Source organism: Apium graveolens, chromosome 3 (assembly GCF_009905375.1).
Source record: "Apium graveolens cultivar Ventura chromosome 3, ASM990537v1, whole genome shotgun sequence".
Classification (NCBI taxonomy): Eukaryota; Viridiplantae; Streptophyta; class Magnoliopsida; order Apiales; family Apiaceae; genus Apium; species Apium graveolens.
The window spans coordinates 34,098,741-34,120,554 of NC_133649.1; the positions used below are offsets into that span (position 1 = coordinate 34,098,741).

The 21,814-nt window shown below is 37.3% G+C and overlaps 1 non-coding gene across 1 annotated transcript; it reads right to left on the bottom strand.

Annotated features, from left to right (window-relative positions):
* Window positions 1-3,093: 3,093 nt before the first annotated feature.
* LOC141715375 (small nucleolar RNA R71) lies at window positions 3,094-3,200 on the bottom strand. The gene has a single exon (XR_012572140.1). It is a non-coding gene; the product is annotated as a small nucleolar RNA R71 (small nucleolar RNA).
* Between the last annotated feature and the right edge of the window lie 18,614 nt (window positions 3,201-21,814).

Genomic DNA, 21,814 nt, shown 5'->3' on the forward strand with positions numbered 1-21,814 from the left:
AAGAAGCATTTCAGAAAGGAACAAGGGAAGCTATTCTGCGTGGGGCTCTCGTCTAATTGCTCAGATGAACAATTAGGATGGTTAATGGAGTACTATGATATGGAGGGGATATGAGCGCGCCCTCTAAGCATGATGCACCCCCACCTCTTCAAATATGGAAGAAATTTCAGAATCTCGAGGATGGTTACTAGTTCAAAGTTGGTATCCCTAGGTGTGGGCGCGCCTCTTCATCCCTACTTGAGGGATGTGATAGAACTATATGACTTAGCTCCTCTCCAGCTATCCCCCAACAACTATAAGCTTGTACTAGGACTTGGAATTCCCTACACCTACTATAGAGGAAGTTAGTCACTTCTTCAGCCTTAGAAAGTCTGATCATGGCTACTATTACTTGGTCATGGACAAACAGCATAACAAGAAAGGCTTCTCATCAGGAAAAGTCAGCCATAAAAAAGGATGGAAAGAAAATTTCTTCTATCAATATGATGTTCCTATAATCAGAATCCAGTTTAACACAGATCCAAGTAAGGGCATGCCTTACTTATTTTTCTTTTTTTTATTTCATCTTTATTCTTTTGTTCACTTGTTATTTTTCCCATCTGCATCAGACAAGCCCACCGTGCGAGATATTGAGGGCGCTCCCAAAGAAAGGGCGGAGACCATTCTCAAAATTGCTGTAGAGAAGTGGAATTTAAAGATACTTGTCACTGAATCCAATTTAATGCGAGTTGGTATTCTATCTGATCGTGTTGGGACCAAACGCAGATACACAAAGTTTAGGAAAGACGTTCCTCTTACTCGTGTTAGAGAAATTGATAGTGACGAGGAAGAAGACGGAGGAACATGAGGACAGTGTCACCCAAAGTGAAACTCCCTTAGGTTTGAGTAATGATAATGCTTATGGAGACGTGCCTTCTTGTCAAGGCGCGCCCTATATATATATTTATCTTGCTGTCTGTTGAGTGGCATTTATGACACTTTATAATGCTCCATTAAGCTTTAAATTGGTGTTTTTGTACTCAAATTGTAGGTGTTTTAATGTATTTTCTAGTGTTTTTGTATTTCAGGCATTAATCCGGAATTGAGGTGAATTATCATTAATTTGATGCTAATATGGTGTTAGGATAGTGTCCAAGGAATAAAGCTCGTAAAGATCAACTCATTGCAGCAAGAAAAGAAGACAATGGAATTTTCTCCATAAGGTCGGCGCGCCCGCACTGTCATAGCGCGCGGCCGTGCCCGAAGTACAGAGACACAGCGCGCCCGCACTGATCAAGCGCGCGGCCGCACCGGGTTGGGATTTTACAGTCCTGATTCTTGTGGGCTTTTGACCGGAGGACATCTACTATGCATGGGCTGCTATATATATATAAACAAAGGTCATTTTTCAAAAGGAGACGTACCAGAGCACAAGGAGAAGGCGTAAGAAGACTGTTTTAGCACAATTCAACGAAGGTGAAGAAGATCTAGTTTATATTTGTGATTTTTTGTTCTAAGTTGTAACTTTGGATGCTAGTTTTCTTATTCGTGAACCTATACCCTTGTTTTGTACTTGGTTTATCAATTATTCAGTATAAAGACTACGTTTATTATACCATGCTTTCATCAGAATCCACGTTGATGATGAGTCTGATTATCGGCTAATCGTTATCGTGGGGTTCTAGCAGTTTTATTTATGGATATCTTTAGTTAATTTTTTTCGATGCCTTAGTGTGTGGTGATTATATGATAACCTAGTATTGGTTGTGCTTATTCGTCTTATGAGCATTGCGAACTTATAAGATAACGTGTTAATTCTTAATGAAGCGACAGTGAATTTAAGAATTTAGAACTTGCCATGCTAGCATGGGTTCATGTGTTATTGTTATGCATGATTCTTAGGTAATTTTAACCATCTTACTTGCCTTATGTAATCACAATAGATAACTTGTGCAGTAAACCGTTATGTTGTCAAATTATGTAGACATATAGGGTCTCAATATAATTGGTGTCTATTCAGCTTCTATCTCTTTTGTAGATGTCTGGTAGTATGGTATTCGTACAACAAAAGTTGGCGTTTATCAGTTTCGTGTTATCTGATTAGTGTCATCACCATTACATGTTAAGGTTAAGAATGAAAAGGCTATTGAATGAAGTACTTAATAAAGTTAAAATCCCATGTTTGTGTCATATATTGTTCAACTCTATTTAATCTCTTAGTTAATGTTCTCTAGTATAATTCTCAATAGTTAATCGTAGTATAATCAAAACCCAAATTGTTATTCGTCTTAGCATTAAATAATAGCCATATCATTGTTGCATAAGTGCATAAATCACATAGTTAATTTAACCAGTCTCTGTGGGAATGAACTAGAAATAATTCTATATTACTTGTGATCGCATATACTTGCGTGAAATATTAGCGCATGTTTAGCGACTAACAAGTTTTTGGTGCCGCTGCCGAGGACTCGGTGTTAAATTTTAGTTTATGTGTTTGTCATCAGTGATCGTTAAAGGTCATTAACTCGGACATTGTTACTTACCTACTCTTTTCCTTGTCATGTTTTAGGTACTCTAGCGAGCGTGTATGCATCATCGTTCGCGGGCTCGTAAGAGAATTCTGGATCAAGCCGAGGAAGAAGTTGTAGTGGAGAGAAGGGAAGATTTTGAGGATGAAGAGAAAGTAGAAGAAGAAGAGAAAGTTGAAGAACCAGCTTTAATAGAGATGGGAGACCAAGCAGAAATTCATAAGGCTCTGATGAACTATTCTAGCCTAAGATCAATGATATTCAATCAAGCATCATTAGACCGGCCATCTCGGCTAACACTTTTGAGATCAAGTCGAGCACGATTTAGATGATACATAACTCAGTTCAGTTTGGGGGTTCTCCTACAGAAGACCCCAACATGCACATCAGGGATTTCATCGAGATCTGCGGCATTTTCAAGTTCAATGGGGTGACTGAAGATGCTATCAAGCTACGACTCTTCCCATTCTCTCTGAGGGATAAAGCAAAGTGCTAGTTACATTCTCTACCACCAGGGTCTATCACCAAATGGGAGGATCTTGCTCAAAAGTTTCTCACTAAATTCTTTCCTATGGCGAAGACTACTGTAATTAGGAATGCTCTTACTCAGTTTGCGCAGCAAACTGGGGAATCTCCGTGCGAGGCTTGGGATCGATATAAGGAAATGCTAAGGAAGTGCCCACACCATGACATGCATGTTTGGATGATTATAAACTATTTCTACAATGGTTTTGGCGCACAATCTAGACCTATGCTCGATGCAGCGTCTGGTGGAGCCTTATGGACCAAAAGCTATAATGAAGCGTATGAGTTGATTGAGCTAATGACAGCTAATGAATATCAGAATCCTACGCAAAGAATGTTGCAAGGCAAGGTTGTAGGAATTTTGGAGGTGGATACAGCTACGGCTATAGCTGCTCAACTTCAAGCTTTGACAATGAAAGTGGACTCTTTGGCTAATTATGGAGTTGATCAAATCACTAGTGTTTGTGAGCTTTGTGCGGGGGCATATGAAACTGAGCAGTGCGCTATTTCTAGCGAATTAGCTCAATTTGTGAGCAACTTTCATAGATCACAGCAACAAGCTCCAGCCACTTATCATCCAAATAACCGCAATCATCCTAACTTCAGCTGGAGTAACAATCAGAATACGGCGCAACAATCTTATCAGCCATACACAGCAAAGCAGTATAACCCTCCTGGTTTTCAGCAACCGCAATATTCCCCTAGGCAATAACTTCAACTTCAGCAGTTACCGTAAGCTAATGAAAAATCTGAATTCGAGGAGTTGAGGCTCATGTGTAAGAGCCAAGCTGTTTCTATCAAGACCTTGGAGATCATATTGGGCAAATTGCTAATGCATTACTGAATCGTCAACCTGGAACGCTTTCGAGCGATACTGAAGTGTTAGGCAAGAAGGAAGCTAAGGAGCATGTTAAGGCAATTACATTGAGGTCTGGTAAGGTTGCAAATCCTGAAAAAGCTAAGACTCCAGAATCTAAAGTTGAGGCTGAAGAAGAAGAAGAAGTGCAGAAGAAAGCAGAAGTGGAACCAAGGAAGACTACTGTTGAACACACTCTTCCAGAGGGTAATACAGAGGAGAAACAGATCTATCCTCCACCTTCTTTTCCTAAGAGGCTGCAGAAGAAAAAGCTGGATAAGCAGTGGCGAAGTTTTTGGAGGTGTTAAAGAAACTTCACATTAACATACCTTTTGCTGAAGCTCTTGAACAAATGCCTAATTACATGAAGTTCATGAAAGGTATTCTCTCTAGGAAGGTGAAACTTGATGACTTAGAGACCGTTGCTCTCACGGAGGAATGCAGTGCTGTGCTGCAACATAAATTGCCTCCGAAGCTTAAAGATCCTGGAAGCTTCACTATTCCTTGTATAATTGGAAATGTGTCATTTGACAAATGTCTATATGACTTGGGAGCTAGCATCAATCTGATGCCCTTGTCAATCTTCAAGAAGTTGGACTTGCCTGATCCAAAGCCTACTTATATGACTTTACAGTTGGCCGACCGTTCTATTATATATCCGTGAGGTATTGTGGAGGATGTCTGAGTCAAGGTGGATAAACTCATCTTCCCTGCTGATTTTGTAATTCTTGATTTTGAGGAGGATAAGAAGATTCCCATAATCTTGGGAAGACCTTTCTTGGCTACTGGCCGAACCTTGATAAATGTATAGAAAGGTGAGCTCGCCATACGAGTGATGGATTAGGATGTAACTTTTAATGTGTTCAATGCCATAAAATTCCCGACGGAGAATGAGGAGTGCTTTAAGGTAGATATGGTCGATTCCGTGGTTAATTCTGAATTCGATCGATTGCTAAGGTCTAACGCCTTAGAAAAGACCTTGTTGGGGAATTCCGATAGTGAAGATGATGAAGGTGAATAGCACTTGCAATATTTGAACGCTTCTTCATGGAAGCGAAATATGGATATGCCTTTTGAATCTCTTGGGTTGGAGGAGCTGAAAAGTTCTCTAAAGCGCCTCAAGCCATCTATAGAGGAAGCTCCTACTCTTGAGCTTAAGCCTTTACCTGAACATTTGAGGTATGCGTTTTTAGGCGATGCATCAACTTTGCCTGTTATTATTGTATCTGACCTTTCAGGTAGCGATGAGGAGAAGCTTTTGAGAATTCTTAGAGAATTCAAATCGGAAGTTGGTTGTACTATAAAAGATATCAAGGGAATCAACCCTTCTTATTGCATGCACAAAATTCTGCTAGATGAAGGAAGCAAGCCTATTGTTGAGCAACAGAGAAGGCTAAATCCGATCATGAAAGAGGTTGTGAAGAAGGAAATCCTTAAGTGGCTAGATGTAAGAATCATCTATCCTATTTCTGACAGTTCATAGGTGAGCCCGGCTTAGTGTGTGCCAAAGAAAGGTGGTATCACTGTGGTAGCAAATGAGAAGAATGAGCTTATTCCTACACGAACAGTCACGGGGTGGAGAGTTTGCATGAATTATAGGAAGCTGAACAAGGCTACAAGGAAAGATCACTTCCCTCTTCCTTTCATTGATCAGATGCTTGATAGATTGGTTGAGCATGATTACTATTATCTTCTAGATGGCTATTCGAGATATAATCAGATTTGTATCACTACAGAAGATCAAGAGAAGACTACATTCACGTGTCCTTTTGGTACTTTGGCATTCCAGAGAGTTTCTTTTGGACTATGTGGAGCGCCAACCACTTTTCAGAGATGCATGGTGGCTATCTTCTCTGATATGATTGGTAATAATGTATAAGTGTTCATGGACAATTTCTCGGTGTTTGGAACTTCTTATGATGAATGCTTGCACAATCTTGGGTTAGTACTGAAAAGGTGCGTTGAGACCAATTTGGTTCTCAATTGGGAGAAATGTCATTTTATGGTGCACCAAGGTATCATTCTTGGTCACAAAGTTTCTAGTAAGGGTCTTGAGGTGGACAAAACCAAGGTGGGGGTTATCGAAAATCTCCCTCCACCAAATTCCGGTTAAGGGAATTCGCAGTTTTCTTGGTCATGCGGGTTTCTATAGGCGTTTCATCAAGGACTTCTCTAAAATTTCGAATCCATTGTGCAATTTACTAGAGAATGATGTTCCTTTCAAGTTTGATGATGAGTGCCTTGCTGCTTTTGAGACATTAAAGAAGAGTTTAATTACGGCACCTGTCATAACTGCACCTGATTGGTCTGAACCGTTTAAGATGATGTGCAATGTAAGTGACTACATAGTTGGAGCAGTTCTTGGGCAAAGAAAAAACAACATATTTCATGTAGTCTACTATGCTAGTAAGACTCTTAATGCTGCTCAACTAAACTACACTACTACTAAGAAAGAACTTTTGGCTATTGTCTATGGTTTTGAGAAATTTTGATCTTATCTAATTGGGACGAAGGTTATAGTTTTCACTGATCATGCTGCCATTCGATATGTCATCTCAAAGAAGGTCTCGAAGCCTAGATTGATTCGATGGGTTCTTTTAATTCAGGAGTTTAAATTAGAGATCAAGGATATAAAAGGGACTAAAAATCAAATCACTGATCATCTCTCGCGTTGAGAGGATCCAATTGCTACTTCACAAGATAAGTCGTTGATTAACGAATCTTTTCCCGATGAGCAGTTATTTAGAGTGCAAGCAGAAGAACCGTGGTTCGCCGATATTGTGAACTACCTTGTGAGTAACGTTATGCCTCCAGAGTTGACTTCTGCTCAAAGAAAGAAGTTTCTGCATAATGTGAAGTGGTATATGTGGGATGAGCCATATTTTTTTCGACAAAGAGCTAACCAAATCATCAGGAGATGTTGCGACTCAGAAAAATATTCCGCTTTCATTAAAAATACTTTTGAGACCCAAATCATTTTGTTTCGAAAGGTTACTTATTTTACAAGTCATTCTAAGTCGATTATTGATCGATAAATCGTATTTTGACCCAATTTCAGTTTTAAACGTACCGAGTCCTGTGTTATATGAATTATGTGATACGTGAGTTATGTGATTACGTGTTATATGAATTATGTGTGTATGTGGATCAAGAGTCCTGTGATTGTTTGTTATATTTATGTGTGGGCTATCATATGGGTAGACGATAGGATTTTGACGCGTAGTTCGTCGAGTGATTATCGTTTAGACGATTAAAGTTCTATATTTTAATTATAGATGCGGATCATTCGAGTTGATCAGGACAAGACGTTGTATAAAGAATAAGATGGAATGGTATTGGGTAGCTAACTTCTAGTAATCGTAGGAGCATCATATCAGTAAAGTGTTGGAAGGGAAGACGATGATGTTTTGAGACAGAATGTCAGAATTGATGCGTCTTTGCGAGGTGATTAACTGCTAAAAACCCAAAGGAAAGTATCCCTATCATCACTTATTGTTCAAGTGATATTTATTTTAAATCTTTTGATGCAAGTATTGTTTTCCCTATTCTCAGTTTAGAATCGATAAATATTTTACATATCGCTGAATTAAATAATTCTGTTATACAAATACTCGTCTGCTGTTCTATGTTAAGAATAGTCAAGTGATTTTACTTATCCAATTATCGGATTTATAAATGTTTTGGATTTTGAGAAAAGTGATTTGGTTGCGAATATTCCTACCCAAGAATTGGGGGAATAAAATTATTTCAGGTGTCAATTATTATGACCCCATTTCAATAAAAGGTTTTAAGCTTGGATCATAATTGCATAAGTGACCGGGACGGACGGTCCAGCAGAGGGCTATTTCTAAGTGCCATATGGAATATTATGACACAATTTTTGCCACAGGCAGGTATATTGCTTTTTGTTTGAGTACTCGTGTTTTTAGGGTCACGCTTCTATGAATCATGACCTTGTGCTATCACACGGGCTGATCAGCATGTGATAGTACGTCCGTCGGAGGATGATCCTAATCTAAATTATCATATCGTTTTTGATATTCATAGAATAAATGATTTATCAACTGTTTCTGTTTTGGAATAATGGTAAAGTGCGGTTTTGATTCATATTTTGATTTATGCTGATACTTACGTTGTTGTTAAATATCAAAGGTGGTATTAGTATAGAATAATGATGTTGACTTCAGTATGGAATGTTGTGAGCATCAAAGTTCGTATTGATATCTAATTTGATATGACAACAAAATAAGTATTAATTTGAAGAGTTCGGTTTTGAATAAAGTTTATGATACAATCCATAATCATTGTTTCATGTTATTGTGGTTTACGATATTTCCGTAAACACTGTTTTACGAGTTTTATTCTCGTCAAGATTCAAAGTATTGCTGAAGCATCTCGCTAAAAAATATCAAAATGGTTTTGAATACAATTAAGGAATCAATTCTGGGGTTCCTCAACTAAAATTTTATGATTCAGCAATTATGATTTTAAATGTTCTGCTCTAATGCAGATGTCGGTTTTATATCAAAAGACCCTATATATGTCATAATGATCTTGCTGAGCATATCTTCCGCTCATACTTGCCTGTTTTCAAATTTAACCTCCAGTGATGATTAGCTTGCGCTGTTGAGCTGCGTAATTCAAGGAAGCAAAGAAGAAGCTTTTGGAAGGTGGTTGATCCAGGGTTGCGGGCTAGTGTAAGTTTTATTGTGTAGAGTTATTTATATTATATTATATTATAGTTCTGTGTTTTATTTAGGCATAGTATACTTCTTTTCAAAGTTATACTAGTGGGTTTAATTGTGAGTTGGAATTTAGTGAAAAGAGTTTTAAAAGAAAGTGAAAATTTATTGGTGGAATTTGGATACCTTGTTTCTAGAACTGTAACCTTAAAAGATCTTGGAGTAGTTTGGGGTCATTTATGATAATTATCTTCCGCGGGCATTTATTTATTGATTTAACAGGTTAATTTGGATTGAAGTTTTATAGTGACGACCAAATCCTCTGACCCCGGATTTGGGGGCGTTACGGGTTGGTATCAGAGCTGAGGTTATAGTAAACTAGAAACGAGAGTGTGTAGGAGTGTGTATAGCTATGTGAGGACGTTTGAGCTCATATCGAGTTCCTGTTGGACTATCGGATATAGTGCCAACGAGTAAGTTAAGATAGGCGCATTCATTCGAGATGGTTGTGTTGAGCTGGATGGAACTCCGGGAAGCTGCAAACTTCTATGGTGGAATCTTCCGAGGCTACTACGATTTGACGACGATGAAGATTATCGATATCCCTGGAATATGAAGAAGTGTCGAGAATCGGATGACGAGTCAACATAAGAATTCAAATAGAAGATAAGTATTAAGACTTTGGCAATACCTTTTCTTTCTATAATTTCTTTTATCCTCTCTCAAAAGAAGTAATTGTTAGAGGATATATTCCCTAACACTCATTTTCAATCATAACTGTGTTTTAAATGTGCCAGAGGCTGTCATGAAGCCTATTTTTCAGGTTTTGATAGCTCTGCCAAGTTATGATAATTTAATTCCACTTTTCTTATTTGGTGGATAGTTTATTGATGATGTGACACCATTTGCTCATTTGGTGACATAATTTTGTTCTATGGATTTCATTTCCTTCAGAAATATCAGCTTTGAAATCTTTTCAGCTTTATTCATTTGATTTTCAATTTCTTTCATATTCTTTTATTCTGACTGAGATGAACAACCCTAACTATAGGGGACACAAGGTATACCTGTCTGTGTGATAGGAGTTGGATGAGACGCCATCACTTGTGTATGTTGTGACTACAAGAAGGTTAACAACCTTTAGTAGTGTCCTAGTTTGGGCACGCAATACCAAGTTCATTTGATCATATTGATCTCTCAGTTATTCTTTTATTTCAACAATACTTTTTCTCAATTTCAGATTTTGGTTCTGTTATGGTATCAAATTCTTTTCTTTTTGAAATTTTATGATTTTATCATCTCAAACATTCGAAGGTATGCCAATCAAGTTAAGTTGAGTATCCTGGTCAAGTCAAAGTAAGGCAATTTGATGGAATTACGAAGGATGACAGTGGACTGCAATGCGATTAGAATATCAGTGGCATATAGCGAAGTCAATCTGTTCTTTTATTTCTCTCTCTATCTTTCTTTCTTTTCTTCTCTCTATCTTTCTCTCTATTCTTCTTTCTCGCGATCAGTAAAAGTGATTCTATTGAGGAATTGGTCAAAGGATGTAGACGGAACAGTGGTACACAGTGAAACTCCTGTAAAAGTTTTATTATACAAGGAATACAAGATTTGTTTGAGATTATGGAAAATTAAGGTTATTTGGAAATAGAAAGTTGGTTAGAAAACCCTTAGTGATTTCTTCTGCTGATTCCGTGGACGGAATCCTTATAAGGGGGGTAGATTGTGATATCCCGTATTTTCAGAATTATTATTAGTAATATTTGAATATGTTTATGTGATTTTCTGATTTAGAAGGAATAAAATGGTGGATATTTTATTCCTATTTGACGAGTTTGTGTTAATTAAATGGTAATGTGCTAATTGTTGAGTGTTATATCGATTCTTGTTAATATCTGAAAATATTTCCTTAAATGTATTATTTTCAAAAGTTTATTTGAAAACCGATCATTTTATTGATATCGGTAAATTGAGTTCGTTTAGTAATATTAGGGATTGGAAGGATATTATGTCTGCTATGTGTTGTATGTAATATTAATTGTGTGGAACTAAATTGTGATTGAGGATTATTTGTATTATTAATTACTGAGTCGTATCGTTTTGTTTTTGTCTAAAAGTGATTATATTGAAAATTTAATTTCATAAATATTTAAATTATCTTTAAAATTAGTTTTATGCCTTTATAATTACAATAATTATTTTTGAGATTTTATAAAATTTGGAAATCAATATTTCATCAATTATTTAGCCCTATATGATTTTTTAGATTTCATTTATTTGTAAAATCTGTATTTAATTCCAAAATTCTTCAAAAATTACGAAACTCATATTTATTTAAGTTTGAAATATTCTGAGAATTTTAAAATTATTTTAGAAATTTTTAGGATTAATTTTACCTGCACGCTGAATCGTTTAATTGCTAAAAGCGGGTATAAATTGCATTTCAAAAATTGTTTTAAAATTTCAAAATTTATGTTTTTATAAACTTCGGGATATTTGTAACATTTTAAGACTATTTTCGTAATTTTCTGAATTTGTTTCAAGTGCAGCTCAGTTCGTTAATTGTAAAATGCAGGTATAACGCGCAAGTCAAAAATGTTTTAAAAATTATGAAAATTTTATTTTATTAGTTTTTAATTATTCTGAGAATTTTAAAACTTATTTGGTAATTTTCGGGTTAATTGTACCCGTAAGTCTGCTCGTTAAATTCTAAATTTCGGGACAAAATCAGGCTTGTATGTTGATAAGTACTGCAAGTAGTACAGTGGATAATAGAAAAAAAACAAAACAAAAACAAAACAAAAAAAAGGAAAAAGAAAGAAACCTGTCGGCCACACCCCCGCCCCACCCGCGTATTACCCCTCCCCCCTTTTTTCTTTTATCCGCCAGGTTCTTGCCCCTCCTTCTCTTCTGTCTCTCTCCCTGTTTATATACTTTTCAATTTTCAAAAATTCATATCTCTCAAACCATTCATCCAAATTTCAATTATTATATATATAAACGAACAACGCTTCGATACCTACGCATAAGTATATATATTGCGAGGTTCTGAGAAAAAAATTTGCGGAGGATATTTTCCGTTTTAATTTATTTTCAGGGCATAGAAAAAGAGTTTAGAGGCGGTGATTACTCCACATGGCATCTCAGCATGTATATGTCTATGGCTATTAATTTCGGATTTTTCTGGAGATATTTTCCGGACATCAGATTTTCTCTTCGGGGTGATCAGAATTTATTTTGGGTAATGATTCCGAAATTCCGTCTTCGTACTTTTGTATATTATAGCATGTTAGTGTTTATATATTTATTTCATAATTTTTAGAAATTATTGGAGAAGTCACTTTTGGTCCGAGTTTTGGTTCAGGTGGTCGTGTTATTCATTACTAGAGTGTTTATACGCGTAAATATAAAGTATTGTGTTGATTGTTGTTGGTTGTGTCGATATGATATCGACTGGCAGTCCGAGAAATAGAGGAGATGTTGTCCGATTTCCAAAAAAATATTATTTTTGGTTTTGAAGATTATTATTTTTATTATTATTCGAAAATAAATCCAAATTATTTAGTTAACGAATTTTAATTGATTATTTAATTCGAGTTAATTATTTCTTAAAATTTAAAAATTCCGAAAAATAGTTTCGAAGCTTTAAAATATTATTTTAAATTATTTTCCAGGCTCAATAATTCTTATAAAAATTTTTTCGGGTGTTCGAGCCCTATTATTTAATTATAAAATGATTCGGAGACCCGTTTTAATTCCTAAAAATGTTCAAAAATTCATTATAAATCAACCGTTCGTCTGTTTAATACGAAATGAACGCGTACAGACTCAGAAAAATATTTCGCTTTTATTAAAAATACTTTTGAGACCCAAATCATTTTGTTTCGAAAGGTTACTTGTTTTACAAGTCATTCTAAGTCGATTATTGATCGATAAATCGTATTTTGACCCAATTTCAGTTTTAAACGTACCGAGTCCTATGTTATATGAATTATGTGATACGTGAGTTATGTGATTACGTGTTATATGAATTATGTGTGTATGTGGATCAAGAGTCCTGTGATTGTCTGTTATATTTATGTGTGGGCTATCGTATGGGTAGACGATAGGATTTTGACGCGTAGTTCGTCGAGTGATTATCGTTTAGACGATTAAAGTTCTATATTTTAATTATAGATGCGGATCATTCGAGTTGATCAGGACAAGATGTTGTATAAAGAATAAGATGGAATGGTATTGGGTTGCAGACTTCTAGTAATCGCAGGAGCAGCATATCAGTAAAGTGTTGGAAGGGAAGACGATGATGTTTTGAGACAGAATGTCAGAATTGATGCGTCTTTGCGAGTGTGATTAACTGCTAAAAACCCAAAGGCAAGTATCCCTATCATCACTTATTGTTCAAGTGATATTTATTTTAAATCTTTTGATGCAAGTATTGCTTTCCCTATTCTCAGTTTAGAATCGATAAATGTTTTACATATCGCTGAATTAAATAATTCTGTTATGCAAATACTCGTCTGCTGTTCTATGTTAAGAATAGTCAAGTGATTTTACTTATCCAATTATCGGATTTATAAATGTTTTAGATTTTGAGAAAAGTGATTTGGTTGCGAATATTCCTACCCAAGAATTGGGGGAATAAAATTATTTCGGGTGTCAATTATTATGACCCCATTTCAATAAAAGGTTTTAAGCTTGGATCATAATTGCGTAAGTGACCGGGACGGACGGTCCAGCGGAGGGCTATTTCTAAGTGCCATATAGAATATTATGACACAATTTTTGCCACAGGTAGGTATATTGCCTTTTGTTTGAGTACTCTTGTTTTTGGGGTCACGTTTCTATGAATCATGACCTTGTGCTATCACACGGGCTGATCAGCATGTGATAGTACGTCCGTCGGATGATGATCCTAATCTAAATTATCATATCATTTTTGATATTCATAGAATAAATGATTTATCAACTATTTCTGTTTTGGAATAATGGTAAAGTGCGGTTTTGATTCAGATTTTGATTTATGCTGATACTTACGTTATTGTTAAATATCAAAGATGGTATTAGTATAGATGAATGATGTTGACTTCAGTATAAAATGTTGTGAGCATCAAAGTTCGTATTGATATCTAATTTGATATGACAGCAAAATAAGTATTAATTTGAAGAGTTCGGTTTTGAATAAAGTTTATGATTCAATCCATAATCATTGTTTCATGTTATTGTGGTTTACGATATTTCCGTAAACACTATTTTACGAGTTTTATTCTCATCAAGATTCAAAGTATTGCTGAAGCATCTCGCTCAAAAATATCAAAATGGTTTTGAATACAATTAAGGAATCAATTCTGGGGTTCCTCAACTAAAATTTTATGATTCAACAATTATGATTTTAAATGTTCTGCTCTAATGCAGATGTCGGTTTTATATCAAAAGACCCTATATATGTCATAATGATCTTGCTGAGCATTTCTTCCGCTCATACTTGCCTGTTTTCAAATTTAACCTCCAGTGAAGATTAGCTTGCACTGTTTAGCTGCGTAATTCAAGGAAGCAAAGAAGAAGCTTTTGGAAGGTGGTTGATCCAGGGTTGCGGGCTAGTGTAAGTTTTATTGTGTAAAGTTGTTTATATTATATTATAGTTGTGTATTTTATTTAGGCCTAGTATACTTCTTTTCAAAGTTATAGTAGTGGGTTTAATTGTGAGTTGGAATTTATTGAAAAAAGTTTTAAAAGAAAGTGAAAATTTATTGGTGGAATTTGGATACCTTGTTTCTAGAACTGTAACCTTAAAAGATCTTGGAGTAGTTTGGGGTCATTTATGATAATTATCTTCCGCTAGCATTTATTTATTGATTTAACAGGTTAATTTGGATTGTAGTTTTATAGTGACGACCAAATCCTCTGACCCCGGATTTGGGGGAGTTACAATAACTATGGTGACAGGGCAAACCGCGAGGTGATTAGTGCTGTTTTATTGTACGTATAATCTCGCATTTCTACGTCAAGCTAACGACATAAAGCAAGCACTTCTTGGGAGGCAACCCAAGTTTGTTATACATTAGTAGATAGAGGAAGAAGAAAGAAAGAAGAAAAACACAAAAAAATCAAAAAAATGAAAAAATTTGGGGCCAACAACAGTGGCACGGCGCGCTCGCACTGAGGAAGCGGGGCGGCCGTGCCCATTTTCTAGAGACAGAGCGCGCCCGCGCTGCCTAGCAGGGCGGCCGCGCTGGAAAGACAGAAGCACGACGCGTCCGTACTGAGGTAGCGCGCGACCGCGCTGCCCCCTGAGTCCGAATTTTTTTTATTGCTGGGAATAAAGAGAAAATTGGGACTTCTTTTAAAAATCAATTCCTACCCAGATTTTACTCTTCCACATCCCAAATTTCCCTCTCCAAATCAAACCCATTATTCCCACTATTCCCATAATCAATTCCCACTTCTATTACATATCTAATTCTCTTCTCATCTCCTATATATTCATACACTTATACACAAACTTCTCCACCACTTCTCCAATTCTCAACATAATTCTCTCTCAAACACTTATCTTTTATTCTCTCTTATTCAATCCCCATGCAACCCAAGAGACAAAGAACTTATGTCAGCAGCAACACCACTGATTCTTCAAGTGCAGGTTGTGTGAGGCCGAGGTTTTCAACTTCCGAGGCTGAAGCGGAGTATACGAGGCTTCTCTCGAAGCCTATAGCAAATGAGCGAGGTTTTCTTCCATCAGGGAGGGATGGTAGGTTGTTGGAGATGATTTTGGAGATGGGCTGGGTTGCTTTTTACGAGGCACCCACTGCTGTGCCCATGAGTATTGTTTGAGAGTTTTATGCTAATGTTAAGGCGAAGAAGAATGGTTTCACTGTGGTTAGAGGGATGACGGTGGAGTACAGTACAGATGCAATAAGGAGGGTGATTGATCAGTCCACGAGGAGTCCAGGTCAGGACACCTGGAACGATAAGACTACGGAGGACTTTGATTTGGATTTGATTGTTGCTACTCTGTGTGTACCTGATACTTATTGGAAGTTCAAGAGGGGCACAACTGATTATTCCACGTTCCCTGCTTCGAGCATGAACAGGTTTGCTCATGCATGGAATGTGTTTATTTTTACTAACATCACATCTTCTCATGTGCATGATGTGACTATGGAGCATGCACGACTATTGTGGGGGATTCTTCAGGGTGATTATGTGGATCTTGATATGGTGATTTACCAGGGTATTCTGAGATTTTTGCGAGGGAGTACTACGGGTTCTATACCCTATGTATCCATTGTGACGAAGCTGTGTGTGGCAGTTGGTGTTTATTGGCCAGCACACGAGCAGCTCCAGATTCTGAGTGCTCTGATTAACAGCACCACTTTAGCGACGATGCAAGAGTGGGATAGAGACAAGCCTGATTTGAGAGGGCTTGGATATTCTTTTGACCATCTGCCTGGTGGGAGGCCAGCTGCTGGGGCAGCTTAGACGAGTAAGACTTCTTGGAGATTTCAGTTAGGTGAAGAGGCTGGTCCATCGCAGCAAGAGCAGGAGGAAGCAGGAGAGGATGTTGGAGTTGGTATGAGCATTGCGCAGTATAGGCGTCTAGCGAGGAAAATGGATGCGATGCATGACATTCATAGTAGGTTTGCACGTGATCTCACCCAGGCGTTAGGGACTGCATTCAGAGCCATATGTATTGACATCCCGTGGCCAGTATTTACTGAGGACTCTGTGTATCCACCTCTAGACACGCCTGATACTCCACCCGTTGAGGGTGAGGATCCTGATTTCGAGTAGGTATGCCTGATTCCTTACTATTACCTTCACTGAGGATAGTGAAAATTTTAAGTTTAGGGGTAGTAGTTGAAGGAATATATTTTGTGTGATTGGCATATAGTTGCATATTTTGTCAAGTAGTTTTTTTGTAGTTTTTATGATAGTTTGTTCATTTAGTTCATGCAATTGCATAATAACATGATCCCTTAGATGATTTTTCTGATTGACTTGTGATATTGATGCTAGTGTAGTGATGTCATATTTAGTGATGTTAAGTCATATCGGTTTGATTTGCATGCTAGAGACAAATATATATCACTAAGTCTTAAAGGTTGCTTGAGTGCTAGATCATAATCATGGTTTGTTGTTTGTCGAAGTTGAATCGCTTGTTTATATTTAAAATTTAGGATATTCTCTTAATGATAGAATAACATGGATTTTTAAAAATTGGAGAAAATTGGATTTCATTGTGAGTTGTTGTGACTAGGTGTCAAATGGCTAGTAGCCAGCTCATTTTATATGAGTAGTCAAGGGTTGAGCGAGCTGGAGCAAAACGCACTCGTTCAGAAATTAGAAAAAAAGAAGGAAAAAAAGAGAAAAAGAAATAAAATAAGTGTTATGTATAATTGATCACGAGTGGGCTCTTTAGTACTCGAGTTATTAAGTTCTTAGGGGACTTTGTGCCTTGTGACCTACGGCTTTTATAGTTTGGGATCTGATAACCTAACGCTTGTTATATGGGTACTATTTTATAAGTCTTTTGTTGACCTCATTTATTACACGGTCAAATAAGCATATTTGTCTTGTTTATGTGATATAAATAAAAGCATGAATCCATACAAAACTCCAATATAAGAATTGAAATGTTATAAGTTGTTTTGAGTCTAGCTTTTATTTTATCTATAACCTTGCGATTGCTTTGATGAGTAATGAGTCATAATTATTGATCTAGTTGTGATGGTATATTTGTAAGCAGTTGCACATACGCACGTCTCTGGTTTGTAAGTTGATTTGTAAGATTTTATTGATCTTTATGCGAATAACTGTATTTGTTGAGGTGTTGCTTGTTGATTGGTTTAGTTATTCTATGAGGATCATTGCATTCATTTAGTTGCATTCATGCATTTTTATTTCTTGTTCTTTGAGTCTGTTTATGCTTGAGGACAAGCATTGATTCAAGTTTGGGGGTATGTTGAGTGGCATTTATGACACTTTTTAACGCTTTATTAAGCTTTGAATTGGTGTTTTTGTACTCAACTTGTCGGTGTTTTAATGTGTTTTCTAGTGTTTTTGCATTTCAAGCATTACTCCGGAATTCAGGTGAATTCGCATTGATTTGATGCTAATATGGTATTAGGATGGTGTCCAAGGAATAAAGTTCGTGAAGACCAACTCATTGCAGCAAGAAAAGAAGAAAATGGAATATTCTCCAAAAGGTCGGCGCGCCCGCGCTGCCATAGCGCGCGCCCGTGCCCGAAGTACAGAGACACAGCGTGCCCGCGCTGATCAAGCGGGCGGCCGCGCCGGGTCGGGATTTTAGAATCCTGATTCTTGTGGGCTTTTGATTGGAGGACTTCTACTATGCATGGGCTGCTATATATATATAAACAAAGGTTGTTTTTCAAAAGGAGACGTACCATAGCTATTAGTCCCTTAACAATGTGACTGTGTTGTCACTGTCAACAGATATTTGACAGTTCTTCTTTATCTCGAAAACCCAGTTGAATAGGCTACCACATTCCATTTGCATACACTCGACGCATGTGACTGTGTTGTCACTGTCAACAGATATTTGAATTCTTTATTCGTCAGGTTTATGATCATCCGTCGAGTTATTAATCATCTGTCGGGTTGTTGATCATTCGTCGAATTCATTCTTGTTTATCCGTCGGGTAGCAATCAGGCACTTGACTCCATTTCATTTATGCAGAATTACAAGACATCATATATGTACAATTAATCAACCTATTCTACATATCTAGTTATAGTCAACATGACTTAAGTACTACTACAGATTCTAAACAATGTGTATGCAGAAATGTGCTACAGACTTATTGTTACATAAGCTACTCACTCGATGGATAATAAGTCATCATGTCGGGACTAAAATGAGTTATCCATCGGGACTATAATCCTTATCCGTCGAGTGCTACATTTTCACTAAGTAAAATATACCAAGGTGTTTTGTTCATGTAATCATCAAGTACACAACATATGCACAATAATGTCCCCCAATTTATGTCTACTGGGTTTGTAGTCATAAATTAAGAGATACTTGATGATAACAAAACACCCTAAAAATACAACTTTAAAAGGGAGTAGATAATACTGAAAAGTGCTTCAATTAACAAAATGTACAAAGTTTTGCTCACAGTCATTTTTAAGATGCTCCTCTAGCCTGAACAGATTTATCTAGTTCCTTGAAGGTCTAGATCTCTTTCCAAGCTTTCTGTTGTTTTCCTCAATCTGATTCTGGAGCTGCCTGTGGAATTCCAGTTCATCAGATTCTGAGAGATTTAGCCTTTCTTACATTTCCAAGAGAGTCTCATTGCTAGAGATGCTCAATTGGTCTTCTAATCTGAAAAATATTCTCACTCCTTTGTCATCCATGAACTCCATTAGCCAGTAGGGCCTTAGATGCACTCTTCTCCCTATGTAAGGGATGATTAGAGTCTTTGGGAGTGCATCCTTAGCTCTAATACTCCTTAGTTCTTCAATCTTCTTCAGTACCAATCTTCTTGCAGTAACATTAAACCTAAAGTTCTTCTTGAAAGATGAATAAACTTTAATCAGTACAGCTTGTCTTTCTTGAAGGATCCTGTGAAGTGGCCACTGAATCTCTTTTCCTCCCTTGTACTTGAACACTAACCTTTCAGGTAGGTTTCTGCATGCATCAATTCCTCTCACTTCATCTAGTTCATCTAGATAGAGGTTTAGATCAGAAAACTCCTTGATGTCACACAAGTACACATAATCTCCTTTGTTGACTTTAGATTGAGCTTTGACTAGAGATTTGGATTTGAGAGGTGACAACTTCACTTTCTTGACTGCTCTTGACTTTATTCTCTTTGGCTTCCCAAGGATTGGCAGATTGAAGTCAGGAATTGGTATGTTCTCCCATTCTACTGGCTCATCCTTAGGCACAATAGGTTCACCATGAATGTTCCTGTAGGGATCCACCACTTTGATATTTTCAAATACCACAGGGGGTTTTGATGCTTGAGTTATAGTTGGAGTGGATTCCTTAGGAAACTGATTCTCCAATTCCTTATCAACAATGTCCAGTTTCCTTTTGGTTCTTTTAGCCAATTTCTTGATTCTTGGAGATTTCCTCTGTTGTTCAACTTGCTTCTTTGATTCAATGATTTCAGATGGCTGAGCAGGAATTTGTTGTGATGAATTTACAGCATGTAGCTTGGCCAAGATAGCAATTTGCTCTTTCTTTTGTTTAGCCTTTTTAGCATCTAGAGCAACTTGCTTCTTTTCCTGCTTCAATCTAGCCTTTTCTTCTCTCTTTGATTGGGCAAATTGAGGATGTCCAGCCACCACACAAATTTCTTTCCCATTCCTGAAAATTTTAGCAATTCTCCTTTTAGAAGCTGAATCAGCTGGATCTTTGTAGAAAGTAATTGACCTTGACAGAAGCTTCTTTTCATCAGGTTTAGGTGTCTCATACACAGTATCCAAAGGGTTCTTTAATGATGATTTTGAATAGTTTACCTTTGGTTTCAGAATTGTTTCTGCCTTTGGAGATTTGATGCAGGATGACTGTCCCCTTTCCAGATAGTTCATGCTCATCTCATTCACAGAAATTTGCTTGACTTGAGAGTGACGGATGGATGACTTTACTGGCTCCTTGACTAGTTCAAACTTCTTTTGTATATCCTCATCAATTTTCTCCCAATTGACTAAACTCAACTTCTCCTTATCAGCCGCTCTTATGTTGGCTGCTGTTGCATTGATAAAATCTATATTGTCTGTAACTGGTGGCTTTGAGATAGTAATTGAAGGCAAAATTACTCAACTTCCCCTTATCAGCTGCTCTTATATTGGCTGCTGCTGCATTGATTAGATCTATACTTTCTGTAACTGGTGGCTTTGAGATAGTAATTGAAGGCATAATTACTTTACTGATTTGAATTTGAAGCTTCTCCTCCTCACTTCGTCCTTTCTCCCCCTTTTTGTTATCATCAAGTTGATTAGATGAAGGGGTTTGAGCAGCCACCAATTTTTGAAGTAAATCTGTCTGTGGGGCTTGATGAAGGTGAATGGCTATTAAAGATGCTTCCATGGCTGACATTCTTGTATCTAAGGCATCTATCTTGGTTGCAAGATCAGAATTTTTCCTTAATTGCCTCTTGATGTCAAGCATTGTAGCTTCTGGAAGTTTATAGTCCATTTTGTCTGAAATGGCCTTCTTCATCTCCTCAATATCACCCTTGATTGTGTTTACATCCCTAGCATGTTGGAAGCCTTGTATTTGTTGAAGTTGCAGAGAGGCTAGATGTGCTTGAAGGAGCTTCTTGATGCTGGCATTTGTAGTGGTTTGAAGAGCAGTATTTGTCTGATTGATTAGTTGGATCAGGGTTGTCTTGAAGTAGTGCTCATCACAGTGCTTTGAAAATGCCCATGATGGCATACCTGATCTTGAACTGGAACCTACTTCTCCCCCTATATCCATTGCTTCATCTTCACTATCCCCACTTTTATCACCAAAGAAATCAGCTGAGCCACCAGTCTCATAATCCACATCACCAGCTGTAGAGGGCAAAGCTGTGATGGCATTCTTAGCTCTTATCATAGACTGTATGGTATGCACCAGATTGAGCATCCTTTCTGCATTGTCATTGCCCTGTTCAGCTAGAAGTTGATAAGCTGGAACAGGGTGAGTAAATGCCTCAGCATCAAGGGAGGTGGAATCTATAACAGCTTTAGGTTGCTGAGATAGTCCCTCCCTGTCTGCATCCTGGACATTCATTAACTCACTAGCAATGACATCCATCCTTATAGCTCCAGTACCTGCATTTCTCTCATTTTCTCTCTTTTGTTGCATCAGGGTCTCACCCTGGCTCCCCACCCTCACACCCCCACCTTCACCTTCTAAGGTGAGACTCCTCTCACTCTCTTTTGCCAATCCTGAAGAAATGGATTGCATAGTTTCACTCATTTCCTCTCCTTTTTCCTGGGAGCAACCCAGACTCTCACTCAAAACACTCTTCTCTCTCAATCCTAATAGTGACTGTACAACCACTAAATCTTCTGCACTTGAAATAAATGAAGTTTGAGGCTATGCAGAGATACTCGACGGATGAGTGATGTCCATCGGGTGAGTGGTTTTGCTATCCGACGGATAACTGCTGTTAAGCTTATCCGTCAGGATACAATCACTATTCGATGGATGAGCAATATCCGTCGAGAGAGTAGAAATGAATGAACTAGGAAAAGAAACTATTGTGGACTCTATGCTGATT